The sequence below is a fragment of the Thermobia domestica genome, chromosome 14 (genome assembly GCF_964235325.1).
Source record: "Thermobia domestica chromosome 14, izTheDome1.hap1.1, whole genome shotgun sequence".
Taxonomy (NCBI): Eukaryota; Metazoa; Arthropoda; class Insecta; order Zygentoma; family Lepismatidae; genus Thermobia; species Thermobia domestica.
Genome location: NC_137467.1, coordinates 3,248,139 through 3,271,765, shown reverse-complemented (window position 1 = coordinate 3,271,765; position 23,627 = coordinate 3,248,139).

The window sequence follows — 23,627 nt, the reverse complement described above, 5'->3', positions numbered from 1 at the left end:
GGGGAAAGAGGTGTATGTTATATTTATCCTAAAATTATTAGAAGAAGCTTCTGACCGCCTGAATTGGGAAATGTTGTTCGAAGTTCTAAACAAAGTTCGGTTGGAATGGAAAGTTCGAAGACTCATAAGAAACTTATATATGAAACAACAAGTAAGTTTAGGATAGGGGAACAATTGTCAGAACAGAGTGCAATTGGAAGGGGAGTTCCACAGGGATATTGTCTATCACCAATATTATTTAATATCTATCTAGAATAGATGGTGAAAAAGAGCCTAAATAATCAAAACGGCATATCGGTAGGAAGTAGAACGATTCGCTGTATATGGTTTGCAGATGACATGGCGCTTGTTGCTGAATCCGAAGAAAAAAAAATCAATAAAAAATTAGAAAACTTGAGGTAGTGCTGTAAAGAATATGCAATGAAAATAAATTTTAGAAAGACAAAAGCCATGGTGATTGGAACGAAAGATTCGGTTTCAAATATAAGAAGTATCAGGGGAGAAAATAGAACAGGTGACTAGTTTTCGATAATTGGGCAGTGTTATTAGTGATTATATGAAATGTGAACGTGAAGCAAAACCAAGGATAGGATTGGTGAAATAAGTCTTTAGAAGGAAGAAATGTCTGTTTTCTGGGACCTTGAATAAAGAGTTGAGAAAAATACTCCTAAAATGTTTGCTGTGTAGTATTGTACTGTATGGGTCAGAAACGTGGTCATTACGCAAAATAATGGAAAACTACTGGAAGATTTCGAAATGTGGGTGTGGAGAAGGATGGGGAGAATTAGCTTTATAGAGTGAAAAAATGAATGAAAATGTGTTAGAAATGATAGGGGGAGAAGAAGAATTTTAGATATTAGTAAGAGGAGAAAGAGAAATTGGTTGGGGCATTGGTTAAGAAGAAACTGAACTATGAGGGACATACTAGAGGGTATGGTGGGAGGAAAGAGAGGAAGGAGGTGAACGAGACTACAATTAATGGAAGATTTCAAAATAGAAAAATCGTACGTTAAGAGGAAGAGGTTAGCGGAAGACCGTGGAGCATGGAAGCTTCTCAGTTGCAGCAAGTGACCTACTAATAATATCAGAATACCTATGATGATGATGTGTTGTATGAATTACAATATATTCATATATGTGTCCAGCAGTAGTAAGTTTAGATTTCTACCGAGGGGAATCTTATTATTCGTGGACTGAAAGTTTAGCCAAATCTCGTTAATCCAGAGTAATTGAGACCTGGCCTGATTAAAGGTCAGGAATAACTGAAATAACCTAAAAAGGAGTAAAAATGAATTAAAACTTTGTTTAAACTAAGTAAACGTGTGTTTCGTGATGCATTTAAGGAGCGTATTAGTAAACACATATACTATACTGTTGAAAACTGCATTATACATATGTTCTGCAGTGTACTGTATTTAACTACAATGGATAATTATACTAGAGTATTCTTAACCGTGACGGAGCGATGAGACGAATGCGGTTGTTTACTATCTAGCCACAGTTTAAAATCCTTGTATACTGCTGTATTTCTTATGTTTTACCTACTAGTTAAGCGAACTCTAACTTATCGGGGCTCGGAGTAACAAGGTTTTACTGTACAGATGGAAAATACTGATATTTCATGTTGCACTCGATGTTAGATGTGCCTCGGAGTTAAATAAAATTTCCTTCAAAGATATTGTTTCCATTTTTGCTCCGCTAAAATCCGAAAGAGACAATTGTGTTTGCATTTGATATGTTATAACTAGATGAATCCCAAAGTTATACGTGCAACCGGGCGGAATGTCGTGAGTTACAACATATTTTGTAATGTAAGAACTACAAAAATTCCCTGGCAGAATAGTTTGAACCGAGTCATTTCTTCGGAAACGGTTGGTTAAGTGCAAAACTCGGCCAACGCGTTTCCCATTATTTTCAACGACAAACTTTTTGGGGTAAAAAACTTGGTCCCAGAGTCCCCCACAGGGTCCAGACGGGGTCCAAATCAAACTTTTCAAATGGCAAGGGGGGACTAAGTAGCATATCATTTGAAAGCTGTTGCAAAATGAAAGAAAATGCATCAAGTCTCGACTCTCAACAACAACCCTGTGCAATATGGCGACGGATCAAAGTGTAAACAAAAACTTAATTGAAAAGTGCATGGTTAGCCCATATAAATCGGGAACGGTGAGACAAATCTGAAAACAGGAACGGAACATAGTTTCAAAGTACAACAATTTAAATTAAAACGTCTTGTCCCAGGGTCCCCACAGGGTCCCAAGTGGGGTCCAACTAAAAAGTTTCAAATGGCAAGAGAGGTAGCACATCGTTTGAAGGCTCTTGTTAAGCGAAAGAAGATGGAGCACGTCTCGACTTTCTACGACAACCTTGTCCAAAATTGCGGCGGGTTAAATAGTAAACAAAAGCTTAATTGAAAATCTATGGCCACCTTGAACCAAAGGTGGCCGCTTGAAACCTATATCGAAAGGATACGCATACCAAACAGCTGAAGCTAGCAAAACCAAATTTGACATTAATGTTGATTAGTAGGTGACGAAAATATGCGAAATGTTCAACAACGCGACATCTTGTCCAGCACACACCACTGGTATTTACGTTTATGGTTAATAGTAGATATCCACAAAATATCAAAGAGCATAATCTGTAATCCAATATGGCTACTAGCGTGAAAAATGAGTGTGTATATAAATATGTTATGTCTTGTAATACTGTGATCAAACCAACAAAGTTTGACGCAGCTCGATGTACTGAAATGACTTAAACATGGCTTGGTACTACTCGCCAATCTTGCAAATGATTTTTTTTTGTATATTTGGTATTGCTTGAAGTATTGTGATCAAACCAACAAATGACATACAAATGTAACCATCACGTATACGTTACAATATAGCCCCCCACGAACTACGAATGACAAAATTAGAAAAATACCCGAAGGTATTCAACTTTTGTTTAGCAGTATGAGTAGGAAGTCAGAGTTGTATGTTCATCGCATATTCGTTATATTCAAGTAAATGATGTCGAGAGAATCGTGACGAACGTGAATTAAGAACAAAACATATACGTGTTGTTTCCGAATGAAATAATAGCTGAAGTGAATCGAAGTTCAATTGTTCTTTCGTCTTCTTATTGTTTCTAAATATATAATAGAGAAAAATAGATGTTTAGATTTGTATTGTTATAAATGACATAGGTTTTAAGCGGCCATCTTGGATTTAAGGTGGCCATAGTTTTTCAATTAAGCTTTTGTTTACATTTTGACCCGCCGCAATTTTGGACTGAGTTGTCGTACAAAGTCTAGACTTGCTCTATCTACTTTCATTTAACAAGATCTTGCAAACAATGAGCTACTTAGCCCCTTTTGCCATTTGAAACTTTTTAGTTGGACCCTACCTAGGATCCGGCCAGGACCCTGGGGCAAACTTTCTTATCCGAAAAAGTGAGCCCTTGAAAATGATGGGATACGTATTGTCCGAGCTTTCCATTTCATTTCATTTTTTGGTTGTTATGGAAACCACCTTGACCTTGGCCTCTAGGTAGTCAGGTAAGTGTGTAGCGATAAACTGACAGGTTCTGACATCTATATTGTACGTTTAAAGAGGGGCTTCATACTGATACAAGGAATTAAAAGTAAAACACCTGTCCGTCTAGTGAACCTACAAAGTTGTATTAATATAGACTTTAAACCTACGATATTGACTTCACTGGACTGGGTGAATTAAAAACAAATACATATTCCATTATATTACAGTGATATTAACAAGTGTTTTGTGGTAAATGATTGAAACATAGAAGGAAAATGGAAAACATTCAAGTGACATTTTGGTTAATAGAACTAGAAAAAGTGAATGAAGTTTTTATTACAATTGTGCTTTTTCATTTATGACTATCTTGCACAGTGCTTGCTAACAGGTAATATTATTTTGCTTCAAGTGACGTATAAAAATCACGAAGCGATATGTTTGTTATATCGTAAAATTGCCACATATTTCGTTCATATGCGGAATGGAATTTAATTTGATTTAATAGTGCCGTTATGTTAATACTGATGTTCATTAAAGATTATTTTCTTTTAAATGACCATTTTCAATTATCTTATTGATTCGAGAAGCCATTTTGCTGTTGCAAAGATATTCATGGTAAGTATCTATAATCATGAAACAATGAGCTCCCGCCGCGAATCGAACACGGGTCTCCCATGCCAAAGGCTCCTATTCTAACCGCTTAGCCACGAGGGCGCTCTTACCAGAACCAGGTAGAACCATCTCGCACACCTCTGTCGCTTTCATTACAAAGAGAAAATTGCTTCTCGTACCTATCGAAGCAAGAAGTGCACTTTACGAACGGTGTGTCTACATTGGAAAGGTGCACATGACGTCAAGAATTGCTCTAATTTAACTTAGCACTCTGCATGTAACACATATAGTGGCTAGCATTCTATATGTTCATGCCAATGGTAACAGGAATCTAAATAGGTGCTTGACAGTTGCGAAACATCTATGCCTGTGACTGTTCATTCTGCTTCTCATGATCAATCTGTATACATAGTTCTCTATTACCATTATCGACGAGTGTTTCAGTCTATTTCTCTTTTTGAAGAATACATTTACTTCTAAATGGGAAATTTTGCATATGAGATCTTTCATCTGCTTACGGCAGCTACGTAGTCTGGTCTGACTTCGTATACCCAACTTTATTTCAAATACTCTAACATGAGTACATCGCTCAGGCAAGAACGTCAATCGAACTTCTCTTTTCGAACATCTACCCAGACTTCCGGAATTCTTAGGGAGTTTGCCTACGAGCATATCATCTGAATTACGGCAGAATTCTGAAACATGGATTTTTGTATAGTGCACATATTAGTTCGTAAGTTAAGTCTCGACCCGACTACGGTAGGTTCCATAGTTTTGGAGCTATGGACCTTTAAAGTTCATCTTTTCATGTTTTGGGCAGCCTATAACTCCAAAAGGAAGCATTTGTGCACCCAGGTTGGTCTATACTGTTTGTATTATCTTGGTGTCAGGAATATTTTGCCAAACGTTATCGGTATATATATAGTTACAAACACTAATCGAGAATTGGAGGACGCCACAGCAATGTTTTGTAACAGAAACGATTTGTAACAAATATAATAAACAATTCGTTAATTAAAAATATGTTATTATCTATTAGGGTGGATTAGCACTAGTCACAGAGAGGACGTTTAACTACTCAAAACTTACAGAGAAGCAGAAAGATACCTCTGGTGATATTAGGGTTAATGTAACGTTCACGACGAAAGATATGGAGTGCACAGTATTTATAATGGGAGCAATCTCCAAAATATAATGCTACTTGTAAATGAAAATTCCTAGGTTACGTGTAATTGTATATAGGAGTCATGATTGAAAGTGCAAAGGTAATGTGATTCTTTATTTGCAGTATCGTTGTACTCTTTGTTGAAGTAAGAAAGTAAACAAAAACAAATAAAGCATATGTAAAAATTATATTATTGCTGTATATTATTTCTTATACTAGTATCCTATACTAGTATATTATTTCTTATACTAAAAATTATATTAGCCTCCCTGATTTGAAACCTAAACTTACTTCCGAACTTTACTGATGGTATACTTATATTATATTATAGTTATATTAGCGTCAATTACCCGCTCCTCTGCGTTATTCTTTTTAATTTAATATGTACCGTTAATCAGCCACATTTTACTATTAGTAAAGCGCTCTCTGATATCGATTATTTAATATCATTTTTATATTTCTCGCCCCGTCTTCTCTCCATGTTACGTGGCTAAATTTGGATTTAAACGGGATCGAAAGTGTCACTGTTCATCTTAGCGACCATGAAAACTATGGACTCGACACTGATATTGGTCATTTTCGATCATATATATAATCCTCCTTCCTCCTCCCCCAAGGTGAGGAGCTGAACTTAACCAACATCCAAAGTGTCACTGTTCTTCACAGTGACCCCGAAAACTATGGATTCGACACTAATATCGGTGATTTTCGATTATTTTCAAATATCTTTCTCTCCTCCGCCCCCCTAAGTTGCACCATCAAAGTGATAGAATAAAAACCACGCCAAGTCTGAATCTCATCAATGTTGAAAATTTGATCGAAATTGGCCATGTGGTTGAAGAGTTATTAAGTTTTATTTACTTTTATATCTCCTCCTCTCCAAAGTTACACATCAAAGTGAATAGATAAAGGCACTCCCAGATCCAAAATTCATCAATGTTGAAAATTTGAACGAGTTCGATCAGATGGTTCAAGACATTTAGAGTTACAAATATTGTCACTTTCAATTTTATAGTATAGACTATCTTTTGGCTAACTGGGGGCTCCATACGCCATCTCTTAGGTATGAGCCTTTGCATCAAGAGTGAATTTTGTGCATTTACTCTTTAATTACATTTCCTGAATTTGGCACAGCTGGGGGCTTCGCCCCCTTACCCTTACGTTTACTCGGCCTATGGCCTCACACCTCTTAAATCCGCAATTCTACCTAATTTCAAATTTCTTTCCTACTTCAACTATCTAAAAGATAAGATTTTGTATCCCAAGAAAACGCCCACTTAAATAGCATGGGATTTTTTCATCCCCCTTTAGACTCCTAAAAAATTTTAAAAATATTTACTTTTGGCAATTTTCCTGTGGGTTAGTCCCAAAAAGCTCCAATCATGTCAAATTCAATCATTGTAACCCTACAGGAAGAGCTCAATGATTTGGAGGTGTAAAAGGTGTCCGATATAAATAGCATGGCAAGGATTTTTCAGTTCCCTATAAAACCACTCTAAAGTTGTACTTTTTAAAAATTGATTTACTTAGGTATCACTAACGAAAATGTACCAGCATATCGAATTTCAAGTTTTTATTCCAATTCTAAGTAGCTAAAATATGAGACTATAGGTTCAAGAAAAAGCCCATTTAAATAACATGGGAACATTTTTCATCCCCTCTTTAGACATCCTAAAAAATATAAATATTCACTTTTGGTAATTTTGCTGTGGGTTACTTCCGGAAAGCTACAATCATGGGAAATTTAATCATTGTAGTCCTACAGGAAGTGCTCAATAATTTATGTCAGCTCATGTAGTTTTATATATAGTTAAATATATATATAGTTAAAAATAGGATAAGATTATGTAACTATTAATGTTAGTATGTGCATATAGAGTGTTTTGTGTTTGAAAACAACACCGACAACGTTTGGGAGTTGATTCCTGACACCAAGATAAGAGAAAACTGGGTATAGATCAAAATGGGTGCACAAACGCTACCTTTCATAGCTATAGACTCTCGAAAATATGAAAAGAAATGAACTTTAAATGTCCATAGCTTCAAACCTATATCGGGTCAGAACTTCACTTAAGAATTAGTGTGCTCGATCCATATATCCATGTTTCGGAATCCTGCGGCACTTCCGCAACAATGTTTATAGAGGTGGTTGGTAAGTACTTCAAATTATATGCCTGTAGCTAAACCACCTGCAGAAAAATCGGCTCGTGAGTATTTTTGGATTCTAAAACATGTATTTTTGGATAGCGCACATGTTAGTTCCTATGTGAAATCTTGACCCGACTACAGCAGGTCCCAAAGTTTTGGAGCTATGGGAGCTTAAAGTTAATTTTTTCTTGTTTTCGGCAGACTATAACTCCGAAACGAAGGATTTGTGCACCCAGGTTGGTCTACACTTTTTGTCTTATTTTGGTGTCAGAAATCACCTCCCAAACGTTGTCGGCGTTGTTTTGAAACACCTTATATAAACATGTATTGCGCAATCTATTTATCAAGGAATCCTGAGGCGGCCATTTGAGACAAGTTAAATCAATTTTATTTAATTTTTATTTCTATGAACTAAAGAAATAAAGCTTCCCTAATGGTATAATTTTTGTGTACAGACTTCTGAATATTTATGAGCTTTTCTCTCACAGGCTTGTGCGATATGAATTTTAAATATTTTTGAAATAAGGGAGATAAGAAGAGAATTTCGATATAATAATTTAAACATAATTCTTTCGTACAATATAATTTATTTAGTTTTTTAACTATGACATTTTGGTTTCTAGAACCACTAAAGTATTCATATGCTCATAATGAGTAAGAAGCAGTTCCGTCACATAAAATTGTAGCATTAGCGCCTACAACCTTACCTATACACTCGTTACTTAAATTTACAATAACGAAACTAAAGATACTACATATCTTTATAAAAACGCTCCTGATCCTTAAGATATTGTGCAGCCAATATGAATAAACCAAAATAATTAACTCACTATCGCACAATATGTCGTTTATTAGAAAGTTCAGATTTTTAACGTGGGACAACTTAAAACATTATAACTTACGTTTCTGTAATAAACCAGCAATCCGTCGTCAAGGCTACCAAAACATTACATTACCTACATTAAAAGGTATCTATGACAACATTCAAAAACACAAAATCATAATTTAATGTCTTCTTCTTCCTCTATCAAGATAGCTGGCTACTGCATATAAAAATCGAGTATCCCTAAAATAAAATCACAAGCTTATTACAAGTTTACAAGAAAATGATGCAACATATCGTTGTATATGGCGCAATGAACATACGGACTTTTCTTTTATTTAGATTACCTATTAAAAGAAAAAGAATCCTGGACCGTTAACTTATATATATTTATAATTTGAGTTTTCGAATGCACCTCGTATTCATGAAAAATTAAAATTCATATAAATATACATATATATCATATTTAATTTTATAACATAATTATTATTATTATACTTATTTTAAATCGTATCATTGATTTCCTTTATTTGTACGTTTCAACGAGGATAAGGCACATTCGAAATTTGATTTACAAATTATTTAATTCTAAGTCCTTTTTCGGGTGCATTGAATGCTTGTTACTAGTTAATTATTTACTTGGGCATAATGAAGAAGGCTTTGAAGTTCTTTGTACGAGAAAGGATGAAATATAGAATATAGTGAAACAAAATATAGATTAAGATTGAAATATCGATAATAATCAGAACATAACATAATAATTAACTTTTTATTAGGATCATAAATTTACGAATTTTTCCATTCGTTAATTCATTGAATCATTTTTATAGATTTTTTTTAGGTGAGGGAGTAAAGGTATAAAATAGATATCTTCATTCATCATTTTAGAGCATCCATTTTGAGGAAGAGATGTTTCACTCCCAGCCATTAGAGGGTTACGCACAGATGTTAAGACAAGTTAATTGAATTTAAAGGATTTTAGTTGGTCTAAGTGCGACTATGGGTAGATTAATATTTAACACAAAATACAAATACATTAATCTTGATGAGAAAAACACATAATAATAATAATAATAAAACATAAGTGCAGGAAATACATTCAAGTTACTAAAGTGTTGGATATGAAAAAGTATACATATTTAAAAGTGTAAATAAATATAATGTGGATATGAATAGATGAAATGAAGTGCATTCACGTCACAATCACAATGGGTAAGTTAGTTTAAACACATGAGGGTTATATCTTCTGTCTCGGGGCGAGTCGAGACTGATGTAGACAGGATGGAAGCCCAATGTTAACTATGAATGAAAAACAAGTGCTAAGATGGTAGAATGTGAGGTAAATGTTCGTGAATCATGTAAATGGCAAGGATATCTCTTTCTGCTGGGTCCAGATTGTATGTTTGAATATATATCGTTGTTAGGATGTTGAGTGGCGAGGGTAGAAATCTGTACGGTGCGTCGGTAGGGCATCAACTCGTAATGTATCGAGATATAAGGGATGAGAAGTAGTGATGCGAGAGCGTATATATCGTGCCCTAAGAATAGAGAGATGGTCAATGATGTTGGGAAAATCAATGTGTTCATACGTGAGGTAATTTGGATATGGTAATTTAATACGATGTGCAAGGCGAATAACATGGCGTTTCAGAATTGCAAGCTTTTCGTATAGCGTAGGTGAGGCATGGCACCAGGCAATGTGACCAAATGTTAATATAGGCCGTAAGAATGCCTTATAGGTATTGAGTAATAACTTCGCATTTAGCCCCAAGTTGTGCCAGTGAGACGACGGAGGGTGATTTGACCTGCGCTTTGCTTGCAATGCAAGTTTCTGGAAGTGAGGTTTCCAAGAGAGTTTCGAATCAAGACCACTCCTAAGTATGTTGCAGAAACTGCTGGTAGAAGGAAATGACAAGCTACTGACACACGAAAATTTCCAGGATTTCTGTGTACTTTACTGCGTCGTTTTGAAGGGAGGAAAACAAGGGCTTGTGTTTTCGCAGTGTTAACAGTTAATTTCCATTTGTTGCACCAAGTAAGAAAGTTGTTTAAGGTTATTTGTAGGTTTCTGCTGACCTGAAGGATTGTTTTCATAAGCGATTAAAAGGCAGTATCGTCTGCGTATTGAAAGATGTATACATTAGGCAGTGGGCTCGGTATGTCGGAAGCGTATAATATATACAATAATGGACTAAGGGCGGAACCTTGTGGTACCCCTGTATGTGGAAAAATGGTCTTTGATAGTACATCTCCTATTGAAACATGTGCAATACGGTTACTTATAAAGGAGTATATGAGTCGAAGGTAACAAGTGAGCAGGCTGAGTGACTGTAGTTTACGTAGTAAGCCATAATGCCACACGTTATCGAATGCTTTTTCTTAGTCCATGAGGACTAGACAGAATGGAAGGCTCTTGTACTGATTTGTGAAGACTGTAGTTAAACGAAGCAGTTGATCACTGATAGAGAATTTAGGTCGAAAACCTGCTTGATGTATTGGTAATAGATCATATGCCTTAAGATGAGCTTGAAGTCGATTTACTAGAAGTTTTCCGATAGTTTACTAAATACAGAAGTCAACTGAATCGGCCGATATGAACTGACATCATTAATGGGCTTATTACTTTTAGGGAACATACATACTTTGGAAACCTTCCACTGTAACTGGTAATACCCAGTTGAGAGGATGAAATTATACATGGAAATAAACAAAGTGATAAAAGAGACCGGTGATACTTATAAGAAATGCCGTCCATGCCTGGTGCTGTGTTTCATTTTCTACTAAGAGCTGAATGAAATTCAATCGGTGTAATAGGCCTTGTAAGAGGATGATAGTGATCAATGTGGTGTGATGTAGAAGGTTGTAGAGAACATATAGTGGAGAGATCAATCCGCTTATCACCGCAAGGCGATTCTGATGGAGTAAAGACTGTCTGTAGTTGGTCAGCGAAAGCATTTGCCTTATCGATATCAGTGTGAAGTGGCACACCATTAAGTTGAAGTGGATACGTTTTTATTGTACTTTTACCCGTTGGTTGGTGAAATTTCTTCCAGTATCTGGTTGGATGTACTTCATCTTGCAGTTTGTTGTAAGTATTAATCCAGTGCTTCCGTTTGTATGCAATAAGGTAGTTCTTAACTGCTCTTTGCCATTGCCTGTGGTAAAGGAGCTCTTCGAAATTACCAGTTCGTTGATATTCTTTAATGTGTTGACGTGAGCGCTTTACAAGTTCAAGATATTGAGGTGGCAATTTTTGTTTGTACGTGCATATTTTGTCTTCAGGAATACTTACACTTGCGTTTGTTGTTAAGGTGCCAGTAAGATGAGTGAGAGTATTATATAATTCGTGTTCGCTACTCAGTGCAGCAATATCCGAAATATATCTGTCAATATTCTGCCCATATGTGCTGCAGTTTGCTCGATCATATCGTTTGACAATACGGTATTCGCTTTTGAACTGTGGGCAAGGCCCCTAGCCAACGATAGCTTAATTGGTGCATGATCGCTGCCTATAGTGTCAAGAATTTGTATAGTGCAGTCACTGGCTAGATTAAGAGACGTTATCACTACATCAAGCGTTGTTTGACTAATTGGTCGTGAATGACTAGGTAAACGATCTACATGCAAATTCAAATTTTGAGTTACATAGTCAAAGAAGTGTTGTTTTTCTCGGTCGCCTCGATTGTGAATGTTCATATCGGCCAAGATTATGACATTTCGGAAGTTATGTGCTATGTAATGAAGAAAATCAAATGGGATCGGGTGTCGTGGCCGTATATAAATTGTAGCGATATTGATAACAAATGATGGGTAATAAATTGACAAAAGATGATGCTCCGGATAAAAATGACATACTCCGGATGATTGATAAAAATCTGTGGATGATACTGACGAAACGATACCTTAGGGGAAAACCCAACTGCGACTCCACCCTGTGCTCTTGCACTATGGCCTGAATATTCGTGACGATATATTTGATAACCTGGTAGACGTATTGTGGTGGTAGGTTTGAGTGCAGTTTCACTTAATGCAAATAGATCAATGTGTTCCTCTAGCAGTAGCTGTTCCAGTAGAATTTTATGTTGTAGAAACGATCGAATATTAAGAAATAGAATATTCATAATTGCCATAATGAGAAATACGAGTGCCATGATTTTATACGGTTGTTTCAAGTGGTATGATTTGAAAATGGACATATTGTCTGGACTAGGTAGCATTGAGATTGATATTGAAGAGTGATTCAGATGTGTCACTAAGAGTGTGAAGGATATGATCACGTTGAAAAGCCAGTATGTTTTGAAGCACAATAGTCAAACAGCGGAGAAGATCCTGAACACGACAGAGTGTAAGATTGATTGCGCTGGTGGCGTTGGCTTGTCAGAACTTCGGAGGGGTGCTGTAAACTCTGGACGAGTAGGTTCTGTTTGAGGTTTTGCCTTGCAGCGATAGTTGTACATTTTGGAGGTTGCTGTTGGTTTTTACACAATCTAGTGTTAGGTTGTTCACCGCAATAGCCACATTTAGGTTGATTAGGGCAGGAGTTTGTAAAATGAGAATTATAATCTTGACATTTCTCACATCTGGTAGGCAATGGTCCAGGAGTTTTTGAAGATTCTACCTTATGGATATTTTTGTGAATGGGTGCACCCTAGGCTAATAAGTGATCAATAGCTTGTTGGTTTTGGGATAATACCCGAACCATATAAGTAGGGCCTGAATTATTCTTGATACGAATCCATTTATCAACATTGATGCCCTCTTGAATAAGTTCTTCACGAACTTCTTCATCTGTGAATTTAGGTAGGACGACACGAATGACCACAGACAACATTGGTATCTTCTTCGGAGGTGGAGGTTGTTTGATCCTATAATCCGTTTTTTTAGCAAGTTTTTCCCAAAGATTTCATAGGATGCCTTGTTTCTCAAGTAGGTTCCAAAATTCGGGTCGTTTGACTTTATGATATAGCCATTTCTAGTGTGAACTATTTGCTCAACATTAGCACGTGGGACGTATTTAATGATCTGCAGAAAGATTACCTTTGGATGTGTATAATTAGAGTCAAAATCGGTAAGTAGAAAGTTATAAACCGGGTCGAAGGTAACCTAGCGTAAGAAGGTAACCTAGAGCCGAAGCCCAAATGAAGATGAATATGAAAGAAAAGATGATGAAATGAAGTTCAAAAAGCAGGTTTGCCGTCCGAAAGTGAACACTTCCGTCAATCCTCTAAGTGCTGTGTACGTGCTTTGCTCACAAATGCGTATTGCAACACTTGGTCTTAGCTAGTACATTAATTGACAGAAGAGAGGTTAGGCTCCTTGATTCAGTATGTTTTGTGTATATATAGAATTCAAATGAAATACAAATAACAAAAAAATCATAACGATATTTAAAGCGGAATGAAGCAAAAATCAATTGAATACGGTTTCCTCAGACTCCGTAACTTTAGCTTAAGTTACCTAACCAATGACTTCTTTTAGGTTACATTGAAAGTCACAAATTAAAATATAACATTATGCGTTATGTATCTCCACAACTATTAGTTTCTCCCTTCTGAAACTGAATGCCATCTGTTATACATCATTTACATTAACTTTCTTTATAATCTCAGATGGAACGAAAGTTTTAACTAATTCCATCCATCGATTCTTAGTATACTTTGAAGGACGCAAAAGTTTAATTTCATCGACATTACGTAATCCTAATAATTTTCCTGTTTTTACATCCATTAGCACGGAAAATTTAGGATAGATTTGTTTTATACACAAGTAAGGTCCTGCAAATATTTAACAAAACTTGTAAATCCTTTTTAATGATGCATCACTTTGTGAGTGAATTTTTACAAAAACTAAATCATTAGGTCTGATTTTAACTTTACATACTTGTTGCTCTTCTACCTTTTGATTATGAGTTTTTAATTTTTGCATCCTGCGAAGTTGCACCATACTCACTAGATGTGAATAATTGACATAATCATTTTCACTAAGTTGGACGCCAAAATGTTGTTCAATCAGTTCCATTATGTATGTTGGCTGGTGCTACACCCAATGTATCAGATACTGAATAAATTAAAAAGTAGGTGATTTCAGTAACGTACTTGACCCAATCCGAATGCTTATTACGACAGCAATGTCTAAACGGCATACCAAGATTCGTATGTATATGTTCCACAACTGAACTACTGGGATGATTAGAAGTAACATCATACACATAAACTTTACAACATCCCGGTCTAAGCGAAAAGGCCTTTTTGTGTTTATAAAGTATATCTTTAAATTATGACACTAAATCATTATCCATTAAATTTAAAGAATTTGTACTATTATCTACACATTTGTAAAATGAACAATCCTCATATTCATTCAGAAACGGTTCCTTTTCAATTTCACCAACCTCTACTTTCTTTAAATTATCTGATTTAATGTCAAAAACATTATTTACAAAAGGTTGACATTGACAAGCAATGCTATCTGTAGCAGGAATTAATTTTTGAACTATTAAGTCATCTAACGTACGGATAGCAAATGTTTTGATTTTGAAATCTAAAACAGCAGGTAATTGTGTCAGAAAGTCCAATCCAATTAACACTCTTTCATTTAATTCGTTGATAACCAAAATTGGAATAGTAATCTCATAATCCTGTATGATAATTACAATTTGGATTATGCCCATTACCCTTTTCTTATGTTTACCTGTATAATCTATTAATATCAAATTATCCACTTTTTGCTGTCTAGGGTTAGAATAATTTTGTGTAAGTTCACGCCAAAATGAATAAGATAAAAGGGACACTGTAGCACCTGTATCAATCAAAGCTTGAAGGGGAACTCTATTCTCGCAGTACTCTAGGTTTTCAAGAAAACAAATCCTTTTGGAAATATCTACCTCGTCCATTTCGTCATTAAACATCCAAAAACAATTAGCAAGATTAATATATTGATAAATAGCATCTGTATTTACAATTTTAAGACTAGTTTCACAGTCAGATGATAATTCAGGTACATTAAGCGCTGACGTGGTTTTGACTCCTTCCACGTCAGCCGACTCTAGTTTAAATTACTGTGGTCGGTGGATTCTATTATATCACACCGTATTCCACAGTCTTGGGTACTTTCTTGTCTACTATATGTTGTCACCCTACTTTGATTTCTATTGACGAAACTCCTGCTATCTGTGAATGTACTTTGTGGGTGAGTGTCACGATTACTTCTTCAATTGTAGTTTCTATTATTATTTCGAAAACTTCTGTTACTATTTCTACCATTAGGTTCTGTTCGGTTACCGGTGACATTCTGTCCATTAGTTCTATTGTTAAAATACCGGTTATTGTTATTTCGTAAACTGGAAATATTCCCTTGCTGTATATTTAGATTACTGACTGAAGCATAATTGACATTGTTACGATTGAAATTGCTCTGCCTTCTGTTATTACTCTGCATCAAAGATTGACTTTCGAAATTCTGTACGAGTATGACAAGATGATTAAAATTAATACATTGAGCTGATATCAACATTTGCTGCAATTTGAAAGGCAATAGTATACGAATGGAAGCTATTATTCGGGATTCAGGATGGAAGAGATTAATAGAATTTAGTTCGTTGTAAGTAGATACTACGAAATCAATTTAGGGTTGTAATACCTCGAACGAATTAAAGCATCCCTATTAGCCAACATGAAGTCGTTTTCATAATTGAACAACAATGCATTTTAGAAGTCAGAGTATTGGCGTAGATTGCCTTTAATGGCCTTAAACTAACTGGGACACGGAGGCAATAATACATGAGGCAGGATTTTTAGAAACTTAGATTCATCTACCCCCATTAACCCACATTCGTCTTCAAACTTTTCGAGAAGTACACTGGCAGGAATATCCTCGGATACTCCACTAAATTCGGTGAGAGATCGAATTTCACTAAAACGTAAAGGTATACCTGTACTGGTATGCTTCCCATTCCTAGAATTCATACACACAGCTTTACGGTGACGATGTGAACGATTTACTCTTCTTTCCTTATCTGAACTAGCTTCGCTATACCCCGAAGAATCACTATTTTCCACTGTTACTCTTGATGAATACTGCACCGGTACCGGTTCCGTTGATGGATGCTGATACTGTACCGGTTCCGCGTTCGTAGAAGGAAGACGAACACCACCTCCATGATCAAAGTTGCGATTTTCAACCACAAACAAACGGTTTTCCTTAAGGTACTTCATATCCTCTTGTAGCTCCCTAATTTGGTTTGAATGCTCATTGATAACAGTTTCAATGACTTCCACCGTATCCTGTACTTTCGTAAACTTATTCAATATTTGTTCCACCTTACGTTCACTCTGTTCGTATTTTGCGCTGATTTGCTATTTCAAATGTTGTTGCAGCTGATCAAACTCGTTATTATTTCGCTGTTGGAGCTGATCGAACTTATTACCCAATTGATGTTGAAACTGATCCAATTTGTTATCATTTCGCTGTTGAAGCTGATCGAACTTACTATCCAATTTATTGATTTGTTGTTGGAACTGGTTGAATTTCTGTTTTATTTCTTCGTTTCGTTGTAGGAACTCTTTGAATTGCTGTTTTATAAGTTCCACTACACTTCCAGATGCATTCATTCTAGCTTTCCTCTTCATCATTTACATTAACTTCATTCCCTGGAACACTCATCTTAATGTTTCTATTTATTTTACTCCCACTTTGCAATACGGAATAATTCACGTTGGACTCAATGGTGAAATCGTTATACTATGCTTCTAATCGAAATCACAATTCCTGGCGTTTCGGCACCATTAATATATATAACAACACTCCTCATCCTTTAGACATTATGGAGCCAATATGAATAAACTAAAATAATTAACTCACTATCGCACAATATGTCGTTTATTAGAAAGTTCAAATCTTTAACGTGGGACAAATTAAAACCTTATAACTTACGTTTCTATAATAAACAAGCAATCCGCCGTCAAGGCTACCAAAACATTCCATTACCTACATTATAATTTTCATCTTATCTTGGTATCAGGAATCACCTCCCAAACGTTGTCGGTGTTGTTTTCAAACACCCTGTATATAGTATTTTGCAAGTAATAATTTGTATATTATAATTAAATTTTTGTATATAGTATTTTGTAAATATTGAAATAATGTATATTGTATAATCACTTTCTTGCATGTCTAAATAAGTACAAGGTAATATTTCTCATACCTTCCTTAATTTTAAATTATATTTTTATGTTTTATTTTAAAAATAAATATTTTTAATTAAAATAATATTCATGTATTTTATTTTTACATAAAAATTCTATATATTATTATATCGATTACAAAAGAGTATAGAGTGAATGAATTGTGGTTTTCATAAATATTTATCTATCTGTGCGGTGCATTATGGGAAATTCAGTAGATCTAGTTACTCTTTTGACCAGGAATACGAAGCAATGCCCTTTAAAAGCATGAAAAGCGCCTAAGTTGCCTATTTGCGGCGAAAGTTATCGGAAATCTAGACAGTAGAAAGCCGAAGATGTACTGTAATGCTACTATACTATTAATATTCTATAATTCATATTTCACTACTTGTAATTAAACACAGATATTATCAAAAAAATCTAACAATCTTTTCCGGTCCACTAAGCATGCATCCATATCAGAAATCAGAATAGGACGGTTAATGAAGTGTAAATATTTATGGGAATTGTTTTAGTAAGCACCATCAAAGAACAATTCTAAAATAATATAAAACTATTCGTTTAACTATACTCTGCCGTGATTATATTCGCAATATTAAAAGGCCTCATCCTGTTGAAATTAAAATACCGCTAATTTTACACTAATTATGTGATATCTTCAAACAGATAAAAGATAACTGATATGAGGAACAAGAGCGCCCTAGACAATATTATTTTACGTGATGTATCGTTATCACAAGTCACCTAGTGGCTTTCCGTTTTCAGCTGTTTAGAAACGCGAAAATAAATGCCGATTTTCAAAACGACTCGAAATCGAAAGCAGATAAATGAGTCGTGATAACGGTATCTCACGTAAAATGATATTGTCTAGGCCGCTCTTGTTCCACATTTCAATTATCTTTTATCTATTTGAAGATATTACATAATTTCCGTAAAATTAGCGGTATTTTAATTTCAACGGGATGAGGCCTCTTAAGCATTCTTCTATTGGAATAAAATTGGTTTACATAATTTTTTTTAAAAAAATTGAAATCATTGAATTGGAGAAACAAAATTACAGTTTTGTTCGCCAAGATTCTTTCTTTTTGTCAAAATATAAATATATAGATATTTAGCAAAATAGTGCAACAGTGGGAAATACAACCATTTCAGTTAGTGAAAGGAGGGACAAAATGAAAACTAACCACCTATTATGTTCGTTGTCGTTTCCATGCTTTCAAAATTCATTTCAGTCCACTATACCTTGGTCGCTGGACAATGATTTCTGACAGCTTTGCACAAGGTCACAGCGAGCAAGCAGAAGGCAGCAGGTCAACCAACCTTAGGCTCAGAACTTGTCGCGTCTCCATGGTAACAACCGCACATTGCCAAACTTTCACTCACCCCTCCCATCCCCAACGAGGAAGCAAACGATTCTCCCCTTGCGCAAGAAGCACATGGCAACACCGCACTCCTCAGTTGTTCTCGTGAGCCGAATTGTCAGAAATCATCGTTCGCGACTAATTTGAACTGCACTGTTAAAAGTTCCGAAACGTTATATTTAGTTTTATCTAAATTTTGAAGAAACCCTCAATCAAAATAATGTTTCTGCTTACGGTACTCTGCATAATTTAGTGATTAACAAGTCGTTAAACAAATTATGTTACTGATGAAATAATAGCCTATCTGCTCACTTCCCAATTGTTTTATTCAGTAGAGTTTCTTCCACAATTTCAGTTTAATATTTTCTCTTAACTTTGATAACGCTGTTCAACAACGAAAATGTAAATTGAACAAAACCAGCTAATTCTTTTTGATTTTGTGGTGCTGATCACGAATTTGAAAGTTATTTTCGAATATTAGCTCTACTTTTCGTTTACATGCATGTCTAATAATAACGCTTTAATAATATATTCGCTTCGTTTGGGGTAAAATATTACACTGATCCGGCAACACTGGAGAAACTATATGAACGCTTGGTTTCATTGTGTTCCTTATCTCAGGAGTGTTGTGCTATTGTTAGAAAAGAGAGGTTTAGTGCAGTTATCAGCGTTTTGGGTGTGACGTTTTGTGTAGTGCAGGACATAAAAATACAACTACAAGTACGCAAAAATACTGGTATTTCGAATGTATATTTTTAAATAGTTGTCGGAACTATTTCAAGTGACATTTTGAGGATTTCAATAAACAAAAATGCCGCGAAATTGTGTAAACAGTGCGGATAGCTTCTACTACGTGTGTGGGGAAGTGACATTTTCCTCACAAAAGCAGACTATAACACCACTAGTAAGAAAAGCCTGTCAATATTACTTTGGTTGTAAAATTGGAGACCAAGATAAATCTTGGGCACCCCACATTGTGTGTAACACTTGTGCCAGCAATCTAAGAAATTGGATTAATGGGAAGGGGCGCTCAATGCCTTTTGCAGTGCCCATGATTTGGAGGGAGCCAAGCAACCACATCAGAGACTGCTATTTTTGTATGGTTCCTTCCGTCAAGAAGGGAATTTCCACGAAGAAGAAGTGGGCCTTGATCTATCCTAACATTCCTTCTGCAATGCGCCCTGCTCCACATGGAGAAGGACTACCTGCCCTGACCCCCCTCAGAATACGATCTTTTTTCTGATGATGATCAAGAAGTTGAAGCTCCTGAATCAAGTACTTCGAAGGACCCTACGTTTGTTGTAGAAGAACCTCCATGTGAACCACATAGACTTACTCAAGAGGAACTAAGTGATCTAATCAGAGACTTGGACCTCTCGAAAAGCAAAGCCGAAATTTTAGCGTCACGTTTAAAGCAATGGAATTTATTGCAGGAAAAAGTAAATATTTCAGTGTATCGGAATAGGGAGAAGATGTTCACTTCATTTTTTACTATGGAAGACACACTTGTGGCATGTACATATGTAAATGGTCTGATGAGGGCACTTAAAATTAATTACGAACCTACGGAGTGGAGACTCTTTATAGATTCGTCCAAGGTGAGTTTAAAGGCAGTGCTTTTACATATTGGAAATGAACTTCCTTCAATTCCTGTAGGTTACGCAGTTCATATGAAGGAATCTTATGAAAACTTGAAACGTTTACTTCAAGCCATTAAATATTACGATTTTCAGTGGCTCATTTGTGGTGACCTTAAAGTAATAGCACTGTTGCTAGGTATGCAGTTAGAGTATACAAAGTATTGTTGCTTTATATGTGAATGGGACAGTAGAAATCGTGGATCTCATTACCGCAAAAGTGATTGGAGTACCAGAGAAACTCTTCAGCCGGGAGTGAAAAATGTGCAGCATGAACCAGTGTTAGATCGTAACCGAATTTTGCTTCCCCCTCTACATATTAAATAAGGTCTTATGAAACGTTTTGTTAAGAGCATGAACCAAGAGGATGAGGCCTATAAGTACCTAAGAGGACAATTCCTTCGATTAAGTGATGCCAAAGTTAAAGAGGGTGTTTTCATAGGGCCACAGATTAGGCAACTATTCAAAGATCACAAGTTCGACGAAATTCTCCAAGGTGAGGAGAAAGCTGCGTGGGAAAGCTTGAGGAGTGTTTGTTCACAGTTCTTGGGGAAGACACCGAGCAACAAATTACAAACAACTGGTAGCAAAGTTGTTATTGTGCTACGAAAATCTTGGTTGCAATATGTCGCTGAAACTCCACTTTCTTCATTCACATTTTGACTTCTTTCCCGAAGATTGTGGAGCGGTAAGTGACGAACATGGTGAGGGTTTCCATGAAGATATTGCAGCCATGGAGAAGAGATAGGAGAGAAAGTGGAGTTCTAACATATTGGCTTACTACTATTGCACTATTGGACTATTGGACTATTGCAAGGGATGCTGAAGATGTAACCTACAAAAGGCAAGCCAAGCGAAGACGCTCAAAATAAAATAAACATAATCCTGTACAAATGATCACTTGAAACTTTTGTCTACATTGCAGTGTAGTTCTTGCACAAAAAGGTATTTGTACATATTTTTCATGTTTTAATGTTAATACTGATTTTTATTACGGAATTGTTAATGTTTAACTTGACCACGGTTACTTTATTTTCTGTATCGCTGTGAAACTGGTATTTGCGCAATTTTGAAAAGGAAGTACAAGGGTATAGAAAGCTATAGGTTAGGGTACTTCTTAACTCCCCAGCTTATCACATCACAGTGAAATAGATAAAAAAAATGAAATGTAGGTTTTTACAAGGATTTTTCTTAAATGTTCTATACATATTAATACATTTGGATATATACAGCTACTGTTGTGCAAGGGCGTTTTTTCACAACCTGAGCTAAGAAAATTCTTCTATTATCATTTCCTTTCATATTATGCTTAAATGAGTGTAAAAATCGCAATTTCAAAGAATTTACATACTTTCGATCAAAATTTGTTGAACAGTGACCTTATTTCTGCTAAAATTAAAATTGCAAAATGTCTACAGGAACAAAATCATGTACGAATTACTTCCATTTAAAATAATCAAAAAACTATTTAGTCTCAACCCCAGATGTACAGCAAATCAGGGGTTCACACGCCTCTTTCAATGGCAACGTTACATTAAAATGTATAGCAAAGTAAATATATACAAGATTATGAATGTAATTCGCCTATTTCTAATAATAATCGGGAGTATCTGAGTGGATAATTTTAAAAACATTTATCCCAATTAAAAAAATTAAATATTTTGAACACAACAATATTAAAATAATATAAATGCACGGAATTAGAAGACTTTTTCTAAATATCTGCATTTCGATGGGCAACAAGCTTGATCATTAGTACCATTAATCCCACATGTAAGCTATTTAAATAACAAACAACATGACTAACGAATTAACGTAAATGAAAATTTGGAAAAAAATGAATAAATATTAATAATGTACGAAATTTGCACCAAAATATGATAATATTATTTAAAAATTAACACTATAGGAAACATTTTGAGAATGAGATTCCTATATCATAACGCATTCAAAGCTCTGAGTTAAAAATCGAACTTTTGGAAGAAGGAATTCTCATTTATGCCTTTCATGGTCATGCTACTAAATCAAATTCTAAAATAGTTGTTTTGTTGAAAATCTTGTTTTTTTTCTACAGACAAAATTTCGAACCAAGAATTGTATTAAAAGTTATAGTATAGATATTAACAGATAACACACAAATAATTCATGCAAAATATATTCGTAAAATTTCATATATATTTATAAATATATGACGTTTTCGTTTTAGTGGCATCGATTTAAACGGCACCGAAAAGATCACTGTTCATTTCGGCGACCCAGAAAACTACGGATTAGACACTGATAACGGGCATTTTCGATCATTTTCCTAATATAATATCTCCCCTTCCCCCTTCTCCATGTTGCGAGACACGGCATTCAGAGACCACGAAAACCATGGATCGACACTGATATTGGTCATTTTTGATCATTTCCATATATATATATATATATATATATATATATATCCTTCCTCCCCCCTCTAACTTACTGTGCTAAATTAGGATTTAATTAGCATCAGAAGTGTCACTGTGCACCTCAGTGACCCAAAAACTATAGATTCTACACTAATAGCGGCCATTTTTAATATTTATAAATGTTTGTCTCCCTCATTCCTCTCCTAAGTTGCATCGTCAAAGTGATATGACAAAACTATCTTAGGTCTGAACCTCATCTATGCTGAAAATTTAATCGAGTTCGGTCTGGTGGTTCGAGAGTCTGGTGGTGGACAGACTACCATTAGGCCTGCGGTTTATGAAACACCTCAACGAATGCAGAGTTCCATGGATGCTGCCCCGGAATATTTAGAAACAAGAATTTTAGTAATAATGATAATAATAAAAGATCAAAAGAATGCGATTTTGGCGAAGAATTTTAGGAATGATAAAAAAAATGAATCAAAAGGTTAGGATCTGGCAAAGAATTTTAGTAGTGATCCAAAAACTGCGTCAAAAGATTGCAATGTTGGCTAATAATTAGTTTTTAAATCAGAAGCCACAAAATGTTTGAACGGTCCCCATATCGAGTTTTCGTATCTTTTACGGAATAAGCATATCATACTGAGTTAAGCGATAGTTTGGGTTTGGTTACACTATATGTAGTTTTCCAGATATAAGGCTTACAAGAAATTTTTTGCCTGAAATGTATTGGATGTTTTGATCAAAAAATAGTCTTGCAGCATTTTACATTGCATTTTAAAGCA